The sequence below is a fragment of the Ictidomys tridecemlineatus genome, chromosome 8, assembly GCF_052094955.1.
Source record: "Ictidomys tridecemlineatus isolate mIctTri1 chromosome 8, mIctTri1.hap1, whole genome shotgun sequence".
NCBI classification, from domain to species: Eukaryota; Metazoa; Chordata; class Mammalia; order Rodentia; family Sciuridae; genus Ictidomys; species Ictidomys tridecemlineatus.
This window is the reverse complement of record NC_135484.1, coordinates 39,910,505-39,926,294: the sequence shown is the minus strand read 5'-3', so window position 1 is coordinate 39,926,294 and position 15,790 is coordinate 39,910,505.

Genomic DNA, 15,790 nt, shown 5'->3' with positions numbered 1-15,790 from the left:
GGTGTACTTTAGGGAGAAGTACTATTTTTCAATATTGAGGGGGCGGAGAAGCCTCTGAAGTGCCATCTGGGACCAGGGGGTGGGGGTGGGGTAGACTACTGTGCCCTCAGTATGACATTCTTCCCGAAGCAAGACATTAAGAAACAAAAGTCTTTCTGCCCTTGAGAGTCTAGGGAACTAAATTTGGCAACTCTGTGAAACCGCTCATAGTGCTTTAGACATATTAGGCATTCAAATAATCCTGCTTTATCATAAAATTTCACCTAAACTCCAAAATTGGATTTCCAATAGTGGAAGGAATTTGATTTTTGAATCTTTCCTTTCTTTGATGTCCTTCTATTGTAGAGTACAATAGAAGAAAAAGCATTGAACTATTGGTCGATATATGTATATTTGGTTCTAGGATTTTGACTTACATTTGACCTAAATTGACTATGTACCTTTGGGTAAATTATTTTGCTCTTGGTGAGTCTTCACCACTAATGTGTGAGAATTCCTGAGCTGACACTAGGGGGTGCCCTCACCACATCTCTTACCTACAAAAGTCCAATTTAAGTCAAGTTTGCCTGAGGTTTCCAGCTTGTGTGTTTTACTAACTCTGCTACAGGAGTTGGTCAAGATTATTGCAAAAACAAAACAATAACCCCAAAACTGCAGTATTTTCAAACACGTCTCTCTGAGAGACAGTTTAGAAATGAAATTAAAATAGAAAGTGTTCTAATCCCTGGCTAGTGTTTTTTGTTTGTTTTGGTTTTGTATACCAAAAGAGGGTGTTGCAATACCCTTATTCAGACTATAAGAGCTATGACTTTTTCTTCTATTTAACAAAGTGTTTCTTTTTCTGTATAACAAAGCCAACTGGATCCAATAATAATAATAATAATAATAATAATAATAATAATAATAATAGATAGCTATGTACAAATGTTTTATTCATTAAAGCCAAATTACAAATAATTAGGAATTCTCTAAAATCTTAACAATTCAAAAAAGGCCTTTGATGTCTTTCAAGTTAAAAGTGTTACTTTCATTCATGACTTTTAAGCTTTGAAAAGTCCCTGAGAGCTTAAACCAAAGTAAATGGTATGTGAATGCGTGGCTTTATTCTTGACTTAATTTAGAAGATCTTCTATTACATTACAGTTTCCCCTTCTGCTTTGGAGAAGGATGGGTCACATAAAAACAGAATGGAGGTCAATTAAGTGATTATTCCCGGTCTTCCAAGGTCAGGAAGGGAAATTGGGAACATTTTTTTTTCCCACAAATCTCACTGTATATTGTGTGGGAAAGTTGATGCACAAGGGGTCGCTGCCAAGTAGTTTTGGCAAGGAACTGCTGCTGGTAGGAGGCTCTGGGCACAGCTTCTGGTATCTCTGGAGTCTTTTCCATGGACAAGAAGATCCTTGCTTAGTGACAGGCCACATGTGACAGTGAGGGAAGGGACAGATAATAACATCTAGCATTTAATATACATTAAAAACCTGTTCCCAGTGTTTTATATTTACTTAATCTATTTAATTCTCACAATAGCCTCATACATTTAAAAACACACCCAGAGAAGTATTTGCCCAAGTTTATTCTTGTAAAAGGCAAAGTCAGGTTTCAAAGTGAGCCAGGATAGCTTCAAAATCTGTGCTTTCAATCACTAAGCTCCATCATCCCTTCAAATGACAGCAAAAGTGGTTACTATATGCCATAATGGTTTCGCTGCCAGAAACTATTCTGAGAATTTTACCTATGTTGACTCTTAATTCTCACAACAATCTCATGATGTGGATATTATTATTGTCTCTATTTTAGAGTCAAGGAAACTAGCATGGGTCAGTTAAAAAGTTAAGGAGCTGAGAGTGTGCTTAATTAAAGAGCAAGCTGCTTCCTATTGAAGTCCCCGTGAAGGCTACTGAGCAGGTGCAGACTTCAGCTCTGTTTTCCCCCACCTTGGGTTTCCTTGGGTTTCTCTTACGTCTATTGATGCCTCCCTCTCCAGGCTTCCCTGAATTGCACTGGCTGTCTTTTAAGGGGTTGTTGCTCTAAGCTTGGCAATGAGCTTGGTTTTGGTGACTATTATAGGTAGGATTTCCAAAAAATATAATACTAAATATATACAGAAAACAATACACACTTGACTCTCTCTGCCCTGAGGGCTGCACTTTGAGAAAAGTGCTCCTTTACAACATTCTGGGGGCAGCTTCACAGATGCTTACTTGTGTCCAGAAACCAGCCTGCTCTCCTTGGATATCCTTCCCTCTACCAGTTTTCCTGTGCAGTCACATAACCAAGATGGCCTTGAGTCTCCTTCTCAGGTGTTGTTCCTACTAGATGGTGATTAACAAAAGAACAATCTTACTCTTCTAGTGAGAACATCTGCTTCCTATAGCAATGAAAATTTAGGTGATTCACCAAGAGACAGTGAGATAGAGGTTGCTTCACCACAGGGCACAGACTGAGGAAGATACCTTACCAGTCACTTTGCCTGTAGCAGAAAATAAGGCCCAATGGCTGGTTGTTCTGTTACCATGTGTAAAAGAAAATTCAAGAAGAACAGTTCTTTTCCATTCACAGGTTCTTTTTTAATACAGTGTTTTCTTTCTCAGAGCTTTAGTTTCTTTATATGTGGATTGAAGTTATTGAAAAAATCTTCCAAATCCAAGTTCAGTCTCTGATTTGTGGGCTCACTTTAAAAATTTGAAGGAATAAAACTGATTATTAGCAAAAATGGCATATGTACTCTTAACTTGCAAAATATATATATATATATATATATATATATATATATATATATATTTTCTGTAGTACTTATTTCAGTTTTCTAGCTGAGAGAAGAAAGGGCAAGTTGTGTGCAGGCTCCCCAATTGTACACTCTGCAAATGAGTGATATTTCTCAGCATTCACTGAAGATATTATCAGAATCCCTACTGCAAGTGGTTCTATATGACATTTTAACTTCCTCAGTTTAACTCAAGATGTGTCTATTGAGTGCCTTTCTGAAATGGTCCCCATTCTCTCTCTTCATTGTTTCTCCAAGATAGGGAAACAATTACACACTGACACATGTTAGACTTACCTATCTTACATGCATTTTTTCTTTTATTTGTGCATTATGGCTGTGCATAATAATTGTGTTCAGTTTGACATAATTATACATGCATGGAATTTAATTTACTACATTTCAGTCCCCAGTTCCCTTCCCTTTCCCTTTGCTACTCCATCCCCATTCCCCTTCTTCTATTCTACTGACCTTATCTTCCACTCATTCATATGTTTTTAAGTGGTGTTTTATGGATACACATAAAGATGGAATTCACTAGTATATTTACACATGCACATGGTGTAATTTTGAAAAATTCATTCTGCTTTTCCTCCCCTTTCCCATTTCTGTCCCTGCTTAATATTCTACTCCACTGATCTTCCTTCTATCTTTACCTTCCATGCATTTTATACTATGTTTTACTTGGTAACAAATCTGCCCATTTCAGTGGACAGAGAGCATAGACATTTTCCTCCTTTAATAATTTTAGTCTTAGAAATACTCTTTCTTACCCCATTTAGTTCCTAATCGGAGATTGCTCTGGAGTTATCATCCTTCAAATCTTCTGGTCTTCAAATTTGTGTCTGTTGGGACAAGCCCCAAATGGCTATAGTTAGATTCCTTTGCAGAGATTCCCAGTGGACTATGTTAAAATGCACAGATTTTTATTGTGCATCCAGGGTTGGGACCTGCCTATGTTATGGTTAGTCAAGGCCAGAAACACTCTGATTCAGTGTGTATATGAGATCATACACATGAACTTGTGAGTATGTGCCCTATTATGTAACCTGTTGGTAGTGTGCCTTCTTTGGTTGGCAAACAAAGAGCCTAGCGGGAAAAATGGAACTGGCTGGGTGCTGAATCTGAAGCTGGAGGCAGAAGGCTGTTGCCACCTCTGAATAAAGCACATCTGCTATCCTAACTGTGCCTGGCATCTTCTTCCACCTGCTGGAATCCTGGAAGATTTCCTGAGACTGAGTTCCCACAGGACTCAGTCTAAAATATAACAAATGGTCAAAGATAAAAGAAAGGAAGCCATTAATGGCTGCCTTGGTGGAGGCTCTTCTAAAGCCTTGTCACTTCCTTGAGTGTAGGACCAGCCACAGATGAGATGGGACATGCTGTGAGGTCCTCATGATGACAGTGAGACATGCTAAGTGGGGGCATTATTGGGTGTGGTAATTGGGGGGCGGTCATAGAGGAAGAATAAATGTAGGTTTTTAGGGTGAAGAGATGGAAGGAGTGGAGAGTTTCAGATAGGAGGAGAAGCTCAGATGAGGTAGCAATGTACAAGGTATATTTGGAGAGAAGAGGATGGCTGGTATTTCATTGAAGTGCAGAGAAGCAGAGGGAAATCAAGGTTTGAATGAGGCTCAGGATAGATTCTAGAAACGCAAGAAAGGCTGGTTAAGGCATCTGGACCTGATCCTGCAGGCAACAGAAAAGTGAAAATATTTCTACCTATTCTTTGTCAATAAATGTGAAATGGATGGCAACTTAAAAAAAAAAAAAAAACCAGCCACCTCTGTGAAAGAGAGTTCCACATCAGAGAATAGATGGGAAGCTGTAAGAAAACTTGATTCAAATTAAAAAACAAAACAACAAAACCCATCAATTCATCCAAGTGACTTTGTTCAGATTCACATATTCCCCTCCCAGAGGACTTCATGTGCTTTCAGTATATCTCACTCACCCCAGGAAGTAATCTGCTAACAAAAGCAATCGCTCCCCAGATGAAAGTTTCTTGTTCTCTATTTTTGGTATTGTTTAAGAAATACCACTTCAAATTCCCTCAGCTTTCAGAGAAAGGAGGTACAAGGAAATTAGATTCCAAACCATCGTTGCCTTTACTAAAGATGTCTGCATTTTAATATGCTGGGATAAAACCATGCCCTGGTAACAGAAGTGAGAGTAATTTCTCCATTCATGGAAGGCCTTCTGTGGATTTTTTAAAAAAGAGCAAAACAGTAACCAGATGGTAGTTGACAGGCCAACTCTAAAGGCAAGTGTTTGTTTTCATTTATTTCCTAAGGAAAAGAAAGATAATTAAAAGAAGAACAAAATAGAAAAGCAAGAGAAGAAATACTAAAATATATAAAGAGACATGTGAATATGAATGGATATTGGAAACTAAGGAGCAAAATTAGTAAATGCTTGAAAAATAGAAAATGAGAGGAAATAAAATATAACTGCACAATTTTTCCCAAGTGGTTGCCTAGGAAACTTAACTAGGCATGGTTCTTTCTCTGCTGAATAATTATTAAGGGTCACACTGAATTTAGTTTCTTGGTTCTATCAGTATCAACCAGAAAACAAACAAGTTTTAGGCATAGTAGTTATGAGCACCATATTTTCTATATCATGCTTTTATCAGCAGAAGTGGTCAATTTCAGCAGTTATGAATGTAATAAGAGAGGAATCATAAGATTGAAGCCTAGGAACAGGGGCGGGGTGAAACTTTGAAAATCGAGTCAGTCTGAGGTGGCGATTAGTATATGTAATGACAAGTTGTAAATTGTGGGAAAACAGGCTCAAAGTCCATTTGGCAATGTGATTTAAGAACTATAGCTTGCCTGGTATTCTGTTGAAAATCATTTTTCCGTGTTAAAGAACTTGGTACACCTGAGGACACTTTGTGTGGTGCCCGATTTTCACATTACACTGCAGTCCTTCATTTGCCACAAGTGTTCAGCCCTGTGGATCCTATTACTACTCTTTTCTTTTTAATTGAACAATTATGAAGTCTGGAATGCATCCAAAAATGCCTTCCTGCTCCCATTTGAATTTCTTTTTTTTTTTACTATTCTATTTGCAGAAAAAATGTGAATATAATGTTTCTATGAATAAATTCATTTCTAAAACTTGGTCCCTTTGTGTTTCTTGGGCAGAATTTTTAGAGTGTATGTGTGTGGTAGAGAATGACTGAGAGGGGACAAGGACCTCAGGTAGCAGGGGTTGTTTTCCAGAATCACTTACACCATCTCTTTACCTTAAAAAAAAAAAAAAAAAGGACTTAAGAGTGTAAGAAGATTGCTGTTGGTTGGGATAATACGTCCATTAGTCTGTCTGTTTTTCTTCATGTTAAACACAAAGAGGTTTTCTGTAAGAGAAACTGGAAACGTTATATCCTCTATGATGGGATAGAATGAATCCTAATATTGTAAATATTTATACTTATGGACAAATTGGAAAGGCATAATGTAAAACAACAACAAAAATATCTCTGGCTTTTAGCAAACATTTGGAATTTCCTCCTTGGAATTCATGTTAAACATTCACTCATCTTTACACTGACATTATCTTGTTTCAACTATCAGAAAAAAGTAGCAAAGTCATGGAAGTTCAGGACAGAGCAAGCAGCAAAGCAAATGATTTATTCAATCCTTAGCCATCTGTCTGGATAAAGGTAAAAATCATTTCCAAAATAGAAAAGGGATAGAGAAAGCCAAGAAAATCATGGTGAGTTTTCACTCTGGTTCTATTTATATATCCTACTGATTCTAGGAATAACACTAAGTCCATATCTCTACATATCTTACATCATTTCAGCATAGTTTATGTATATACATATAAATTTTTTTCTAGATATTATACTGAGCGAAACAGCGACATATTTCAATTCTAAGTTAATCTCACAAAAGAGCAATAAAATGTAATTCAAGAATAATGATTATAATAATGCAAATGATTTTGGAAGTGCCAATAAAATTTGGCATTACAATGTTAATATTTCTTACCTGCTGACTTCCAATTCATGCTCAGAGATTAGAAATTAGCTGAGCCTGTGACCTTGACACTCTTTTTTTTTTTTTTTAAGAGAGAGAGAATTTTTTAAAAAAATATTTATTCTTTTAGTTTTCGGGGGACACAACATCTTTGTTTGTATGTGTTGCTGAGGATCGAACCTGGGCCATACACATGCCAGGCGAGCATGGTACCGCTTGAGCCACATCCCCAGCCGGACCTTGACACTCTTAATATGCTATATGAATCAGATGATCTTTCACAATTTTATTCTGACATTGCTCTATAGGTTTCAGTATTTAAGAATTCCTTATATAAAAATGGGGACAATATTTACAATTATATAGACAATATAAGACAGCAATTTTTTAAAAAAGCATTAGAATTCAAATTGAAAAATAAGGAACAAATCGCCTTGCATTCTGCTGTCATATATAGCAAATTAGAATAAATAAAATAAAAATAAAGGATAATACTAGAAAACAGTTCAGAAAGAAGAAAAATGTTTGAAAAATAATAAAAATGTGAAAGGAACACAAACCGTGTGTGTGTGTGTGTGTGTGTGTTTGTGTGTGTTTTCTGACTCTTAGCTAAGATGAATATGGTGCAGCAGCTAAGTACATGAGCTCTGGAGGTATACAAATCTAATTGGAAGTGCCATTCAATTACTTACAGGTTACTGGTCCTGGGCAAGTCTTTATTCTCCCACTGTAGATTTTGAATAACTATAGCTCTTACTTCATAGGGTTATTAATGAAGATTTAAATGAAATACTGTAATACATAGTGAATAGCAAATATTTAGTTAAATTATTATAAATTATTACCGCTTATGCAGTAGCACAGCTATTTTAATAGGCAATAGAATAAATGTATTGATGAAATATTTAGTAATATTTTAACATGGTTTTGTTTTTAAAAACACAGGTATGAATCTAGCAATTTGAGTTTGGGAACCATAATGAATTAAAAGCTCCTAAATTTTTCCCTCATCAAAGGTTACACACTTTTAAGCTGTTTTGACTAAATATCTCATCCTGTAAGAAGAATGCACATATGTATATACAGTACACACACACATACATATATAGGCATAGTTTTGACTCACTATTTCATTTTATGAGATAAATGTGTATCACATAGGTATATGAATATATAAAAATAAAAATAAAAATGATTCAAAAATTGACGTTTGGTAAAGGGAATGATTTACCCCTATTGTAAATTATGCATCTAATTTTGAAAATATGAACATGATATTCATGTGAAAATTAAGAAATTTATTTAGTTATATTTTCTGGAGATGCATTAAAGATTTAAAAACTTTTGGGTAATGATCACAAAATTCCTTACTGTATATTTATAAAATGTCTAATGCTCATTAGTTTAACTCAAATTCAGTACATTATATGATTTGTCAGCTGAGGATGGAGTTCAGTGGTAAAGCACTTGTATAGCATGTGCAAAGCCCTTTGTTCAATGCCCAGTATGGCAAAATAAATAAATAAACAAAGAGATAAATAAATAAGCTTTATAATGTAATAAAATATATAATGTAAACTATACAATGTAAATACATTGAAACCTTCTAAACATCTTCAAATAAAATAACTGAATGATTCCACTACAAAGTTTATTTATTTAAGTATTTTAATATTATAGAACAAATTATTTCAAGTTGAAGTTGTAAGAAGCATATCTTTTAACTAAGAAAACACTTTGTCCATAAAATGAATCATGCACAATGAAGCTACCATATAGTAATAAATCTTTATATAACCAATATTTATATCAATGTCATCTATATGTCCCTTTCTTTAGTATCATGTAGAATTTTTTGACAATTTATTTATGAATAAAGGATTTCCAATTAATAAGATCTACTAAGCCTAAACTCCATCCTAAGTTTTTAATTTTGGGAGAGAATGATGGCATATCTGTATTTTATTTATTTATTTTTATTATTAGAGCTTAATGATTATACATAGTAATTGGGTTCATTCTGATACATACATAATACATACATAGAAATCAATTTCAGTTCATGATCCTCCCTTTTCCCTCCTGTTCTCTCCCTACCTCCCCTACTCATAGGTTCTTCTACTCTACTAGACTTCCTTTTGTCTATTAATTTATATTTGATTGGTTCTTTATATAGTCTTATTCTTTCTTCCCCCTTTCCTTTATTTTACTTTAGTTTCTGAATATAAGAGAAAAATTTTGATCTTTGAGTTTCTGAGTTTGGCTACTTTCACTTCGCATGTTATTCTCAATTTCCATCCATTTACCAGCAAACAACATTAACTTCATTCTTTTTAATGGCTGAGTAAAACTCCATTCCATACTTATCAAAACAGCAAATCAGTAAAAGACAGACCTTACTTTCTGAATTCTGAAAATATTTTATGATGTTGCCTGTATTTATTAAAGAACAAATGACCATAATGATAACAATGGAAGGTAAGAAATGATTAGCATCCTCTCATTACATGAATATATATGTGAACATTTTCATATTATTTAGGGGAAAAAATCATGTCTCTTTTTCTTAAGATCTAATGCTCTATCCTTAGTGAGAAAAGTAAAGCAGGAGGCATCATAATACCAGACATTAAATTATACTCCAGGGCTATAGTAACAAAAACAGAATGGTATTGGCACCAAAACAGACATAAAGATGAATGGAACAGAATAGAAGACACAGAGACAAACTACATAAATACAGTTATCTCATATTAGACAAAGGCGCCATAAACATACATTAGAGAAAAGATAGCCACTTCAACAAATGGTGCTGGGAAAACTGGAATAAGATGTACTCCATGTTTGTATAAATATGTCAAGATATACTCTACTGTCATATATAACTACAAAGAACAAATAAAAGATCTAATGTTCTGATCATAGAAGGACTTTTAATCCTAAATATCCATTGACATAACTAAGAGCATATAAGATTCAAGGAATAATTTCTCCATATATAACCTTGCCTATATCCTGAAATGAAAGGCAGCTCTATTTAAATTCTGAAAATGTCTGTAGGTACTTATTTTTACTAATATCATAGATAAGCATTGCTTTGAGTTCAGGGAAGCTTTGAGCAGGAGAGTCATTTATCTCAGATAAAAGACAATTTTGTCAAAGTTTTTATCACAGATAGGAAGAATGCAGTATTTTTTGCATATAAAATATTATTTTCTATAACACCAGGCATATTGGCTCTTTTCCTTTGTCATTTGTGGTTCCAATACTAACCACAAGTCAAAACGGCATTCACAACAGTTGCACAAGGTAACCAAGGAACATTTTATAGTATTAAGCAATTTATATTATTTTTAGATATAACATGAATTGTAATACCAGTTCAACTAGTTGAAAAATTGAACCCTAGAGTTGTGAGCAATTTCTAATGTTCTGCTAACTGCTGGGTCAGAAGACAACTCAACAAAATTTTGCTACCTCTTTTTCTATTTGGCAGTTGAGGTAATTCTTCATCTCTCAGATACTTCCAAATTTATAAAAGTATTCCATCTTGAACTTCTACCCTGAACTAAGCCTGGGGAAAAAGGCAGATGAAGGACATTGAGTGAGTCTCCTTAGGGACTCACTAGCTCCCAAACTCTCTGGTTTCCCCCTTCATCTGTCTTCCTTCTCTCATTCCTTTGCTCCAGCCCAGATCTTCCCCCCCCCCATGGACTTTACACAATCAGAGCTGGGGAACTGGAAATTTTTTTTTAGGTCCATTATTTATGCCCCTAAATCCCCAAACCAAATGCCTTGGCCTCTGTAACTGACAATCTACCACCCATCTCATCTTTCTGCCCCACCCCCACCTCTTGCTTTTCTCTGTTGGCAAGCCTTCCCTGGCAACTTTTCTAATTTGCTAATTCGATAGAGAGAAAGGCCAAAGAGCACAATCAATGATGTGAATTTCAAAATATTATTTTATTCTAGTAATTCTGATTTCTAAGAAAGAAAACTGAGCTCTCCCTGGATGTGTTCATGCCCATCAATCCCTAAAAGAGTCAGAAACAATTTTCTGTACAGAATCTATTGCACAAGTTTAGTGACTCCCTTAATCTGGCATGGCTATGTGGTTTGATGAGTGACATTTCCTAGTCCTTCTCCAGGGTGAAGCCACGACAGTGGTTTACAAATGCAATTCATTTAACTGAGGTTGCAGTCATTTTACAGAAAATTTCTCTTCTCTAAGTACTGGTCTAAACTCCTACTGCTATCCCTCCTTACCTTTCCTGAAGATTTTGGCCATGATGCAGTCAGTAGATCTTTGTGAATAAAACCTAAGGAAACACCTTGCATAAAGGGTGAAGAGTTAGCATTCCTTATATAGAGAGTGCAATACAGCCAATTTCCCTAAAACCAAAGTTTTAGCCATATCTATTCACTCTATGTGGCTAGTTTTTTTTTCCCCCCATCAACTGCCTAGTTGTAGAAGGTATTTGTTTAATTTAGACTTGTAAGTGTCAGCGATTCCTCTCTGATTTGTTGGATCCTCTAAACCTGTGTGGATTTGGTTGCTTTTTAGCTGTGGTTTCTTTTTAAGAGCCCAACTAAAAACAAAATTCTGTTTTGAAGAAAGATGCTTACTTACGGTACAGGCTTAGCAGCTTCTAAACAAAAATTCTCTCTGGCTCTACCATTGAGTTCAAACTCCCCATCCACAACAAGATCTGTCCCCCAGTATGTTCCTAGACTAACAGTATTTATGGGGCTCTGTCTTACTGTATTTCTGTGGGTAGTTTTTTGTTTTTTCTTTATAATTCAGAACTTTAAAAATTGGCTTTAAACATAATTTCACCATCTTAAGTGTTTTTCATTGATTTAGGGATTGAACCTCTGTGGCAATTCTTTCCTCAGGTAGATTCACATATATGTACCCGAACATTCAATTAATTTGCTCAGAGGCAGCCTCATCACTCCAGTGGTTTATCAGAAGTTGGTATTGACTTCAGAGTCAGCCTCAACTCCACATTTTCACAGGCAGCTCTTCCATATATGGGGTACCACTATCAGCCCTCAAAACTCACTTATACAATACATGTAACTTTATTTTTTTAAATTCAAACATCTGCAATTAGGAGAGCCACAAAGTGGATTCTACTTTGTCTTGGTCAAGTCTAGATCATTTTAATTCATTCAAGGTTTGTCTATAGCTGATAAATATATAATGTTTCATATGAAAATCAGACAACTTTTCTCCATCTCCTTCTCTCACATCTACCAGTTTCCCCTCTTCAGTGACCGCAGGCTCTGACTTCCTTCCTCCCTATTTCTACTGAAGCAGTGTCTCCACTCTTAAGGAACTCCTCCCCTGCAAAATAGCTCTCAGACTCTTACCTTCTCAGGAATGTCTCTCTTACATTTATCTTTATTTTCTTCATTTAACCTGAGACCTTTAAGATCTTAGACTTTTGTAGTTCAAAGGCTCAGGCCTTATCAACTCAAAAGCATTAACTTCTAAAATTCTCCCCCTCCTCTGCTTTTCAGAAATAGCATTAGGCTTCTCTAAATCTAGTTTGAAAAAGTAATAAGATAAAAAGGAATTGCCAGACTGAAAACACTTTGGTTAGACAGTACAAGATACATAACTATTATAGTTTCTTTCTTTTTTTTTTTTTTTGGTGGTGTTGGGGATTAAATCCAGAGCCTTGGACAGTAATTCTAAGTGTGTGCTCTACTACTGAGCAATGTCCCAGCTCCCACTCCACTTTGATTTACCGTGACACTGTGACTGCTTCCCATTCCAGGATCTAAGGCTGCCTGGGAAGGTCCAGTGCCACTGCTGAGATCATCACAGCTCCCCTAAAAATGGGCAATGAAACCATATCTGCAAAGGCTACCAGGGACCTATCATTGACTTCTCCCTAGGAGATGGTCATTAGAAATAGTCTTATCACCCCTGATACCCAAGCCTCTTGGATGATCTCTCTTAACTCATATGCTCATCTTCTATGGCTCCAATATAACTCTTTTCCAACCCTGTCTTAGTTTGTGCTGCTAATAACAAAATACCTGACACTGAGTAATTTCATAAAGGACAGATTTTTGTTTCTCTTTTTCATAGTTCGAGAGGCCAAGAAGAGCACCAGCAGGTTTGAAGTCTGGTGTAGGCCTATTCCTCACAGGTGGTGCCATCTGGGTGTCCTTACATGGCAGAAAAGTGGAAAGGAGTTGTTACAGTTTAAATATTAGGTATCTTCCAAAAGCTCATTTGTTAGACAATGCAGGGAAGTTGGAGGTGAAATGATTGGGTTACGGGAGTTTTAACCTAATTAGTGCATTAATTCCATGATAGGGATTAACTGTCAGGTAAAGTGTGGCTGGAGGAGGTGGGTCACTGGGAGGTCCTTAGAGTATATATTTTGTTCCTGGAGAGAGGAGAAGTCTCTTTCTGCTTCCTAGTGCCACGTCCTGAGCTGCTTTCTTCGGCTATACTCTTCCACCATGATGTTCTGCCTCACTTCAGGCATAGAGCAATGAAGTCAGCCATTTGTGGATTGAAACCTCTGAAACTTTGAGCCCCCCAATAAAGTTTTTCTTCTCTAATTGTTCTTGTCAGGTCCTTTGGTTACAGTGGTGGAAAAGCCTACTAAACCAAGAGCAAATCTCTTTCCTCAAGCTCTCTTACAAGGGCCCTAATCCCATTAACTAGGATCCTGCCCTTTTGATCTCCTCTACCTACCCTTCAATACCATCTTAATACCATCACACTGATTATTTTTAAACATACAAATTTTGAGGGATACATTAAAACTATAGCAACTCCCCTAAACTTCACTATGCCAACTTACAGGAATTAAAAAGCCATCATGAGCAAAACCCTCATATTCTTGATCACTATAACTGTTATCACTAAAAGATTCTCATTCCCTGACAATGACTTATTTTCTTTTCAGTTCACTACTTCTATTAGTGTCACTTCTACAGGCTGTGACTCCCAGAGGTCTCTCATAACTTCACCATCTCTTTGCTGTATCCTATGCCTGTCAATTCCTTACTTCTATTAATGCTTGGCTTATATTCCAGGACTCATTGCTATTAGCCCTCATATATACCAGGAAGTCACTTGGCCCTCCCTCTCTCCATTATTCTCACCTTATAAAACCAAACTCTAGTAAAATCCGTTCTTCTTCCTATTATGAGCTGTACTTGGATGACTTAAAAACACAAAATTACTTTGGTTGTTTTTGTGTTATTATTTTATATCTTACTACAATGTGACATGAACTATTACATTAAATATATAGATAGATAGATAGATAGATAGATAGATAGATAGATAGATTTATTTTTATTTATAATCATGATTTTGAAGAGGGACCTGTCGTGAGTGAGCTGTCACCAACATGGACTAGACATGTTTGTGTTTTGCACAAAGGCAGAATTTATTGGATGACAACAAATTCATAGCCTACACCACTTTCATTGGTGCCAGTTTACTGAATATTTGTGAGACACCTGATAGTCATAAGTCAGGCAAACACAAGTTCTTTTATTCTAGTCTTAATTTCTAATATTTGTAATATTCAAGTCATACATACTTTAAACAATGATATATAAACAGGTCACAGAAAGACTAAGAAAGGGTTAAAGCAGCACAGGGTTACAGGATGCTGTGCCAAGAGCACAGGCAGAGAGAGATATGAATGCAGAGTCAAAGAGTCACTAGAGGTGGTCAGATAAGGATTTTAACAAACCGATTCTGCAGAGTTGTCAAAGCACAACATCTGGATGGATGGCTGTGTCACTTTCAGAGTGTCAGCTCAAAGTGCCAGCTTGGAGTGGGCTGTGTGTGGTCATCACAGGCAGGAGAAACTGCACTCTGTTGAAGCCTGTGGGGGAAAATATCAGATGTTCGTTACTGTGTCAATTTTCCTGGTCAAGCCTGTGATGTCTGATTGATCAGGTGATGGGATCAAGATGCCACCATGTAAGTCTCAGAGGGCTCCTGCTTTTATGAGTTTTGAATGAGAAGTTCTTATCTGATGAGATTGTTAAGCTTCTATATTTGCTGTTTGTATAAAGAACTTCTAAGTTATTTATCCATTTATGCCTTACAGTTGGGCAGATGGTGGTTGTTTGCTTGTATAAAGTGTAGAGTCATTCTACCTCGGTGCTTATACTCAAGATGGAATTGTTCACGGCAAATTTCTGTTTACAAAATATTGGAATAACTCAGGTTTAGGCACATCCTGAGAGTTGATGTTCTCTACATCAAAGAGTAACTCAAAGCATGACATGGCCTACGGTCCCCAGGATCTCAACACTTTCAATGTCTTATATTTCCTAAATGAAATCCTTTCCTCATTCTTCATTCACTCAAGCATCTTCTCTTCCTTAGTATACTAATAAAGTTGCTTCCAATTTCAGTGAGAATATAGAAGCAATCAGAACAGGACTTCCTCTCTCTACCATCAGATCACCTACGCACACATCTGTGGCTCTATTCTTATCTAACCCCTTCTACTTACATCCTGGGCCTTGTGTTCTCTTGCTCAGTAAGTGCATTATGCTCATTAGCATAACATGCTTTCCTATCAACCAACAATAGCAACAAAAAGGCCCCATGACTCCACATAACCTTTCAACCACTGCCTTACTGCCCCAGTTTCTAAGTCCTTGCTTATGACAAAAGTCCTCAAAGGACCTGCCTATACTCACTGTCCACTTTCATTCTCTTTAGTTTCTCTCCAGCCTATTCTTCCAGCCTATTCTTCCAGCCTATGGAAATCACTGTTATCAAGAGGCATCAATGACATCTCTGGTACTTAACCTGGAGACCCACTCTCTCTTGTCTTACCCAACTCCTCAGGAGCACTTGACAGCTACCCACTCTTACTTCGAGCAATACTTTTTTGGCTTGTCTATATGGCACTAGCTTTGTTTTCATCCTGCCTCACTGGCTTTTCTTCCCCTCAGTTTTCTTGTCTGTATCTTTCTACATTTTTCGATTTATTAATGCTAGAGAATTACTAAGTCTTTGAATTGCTTCTCTGCA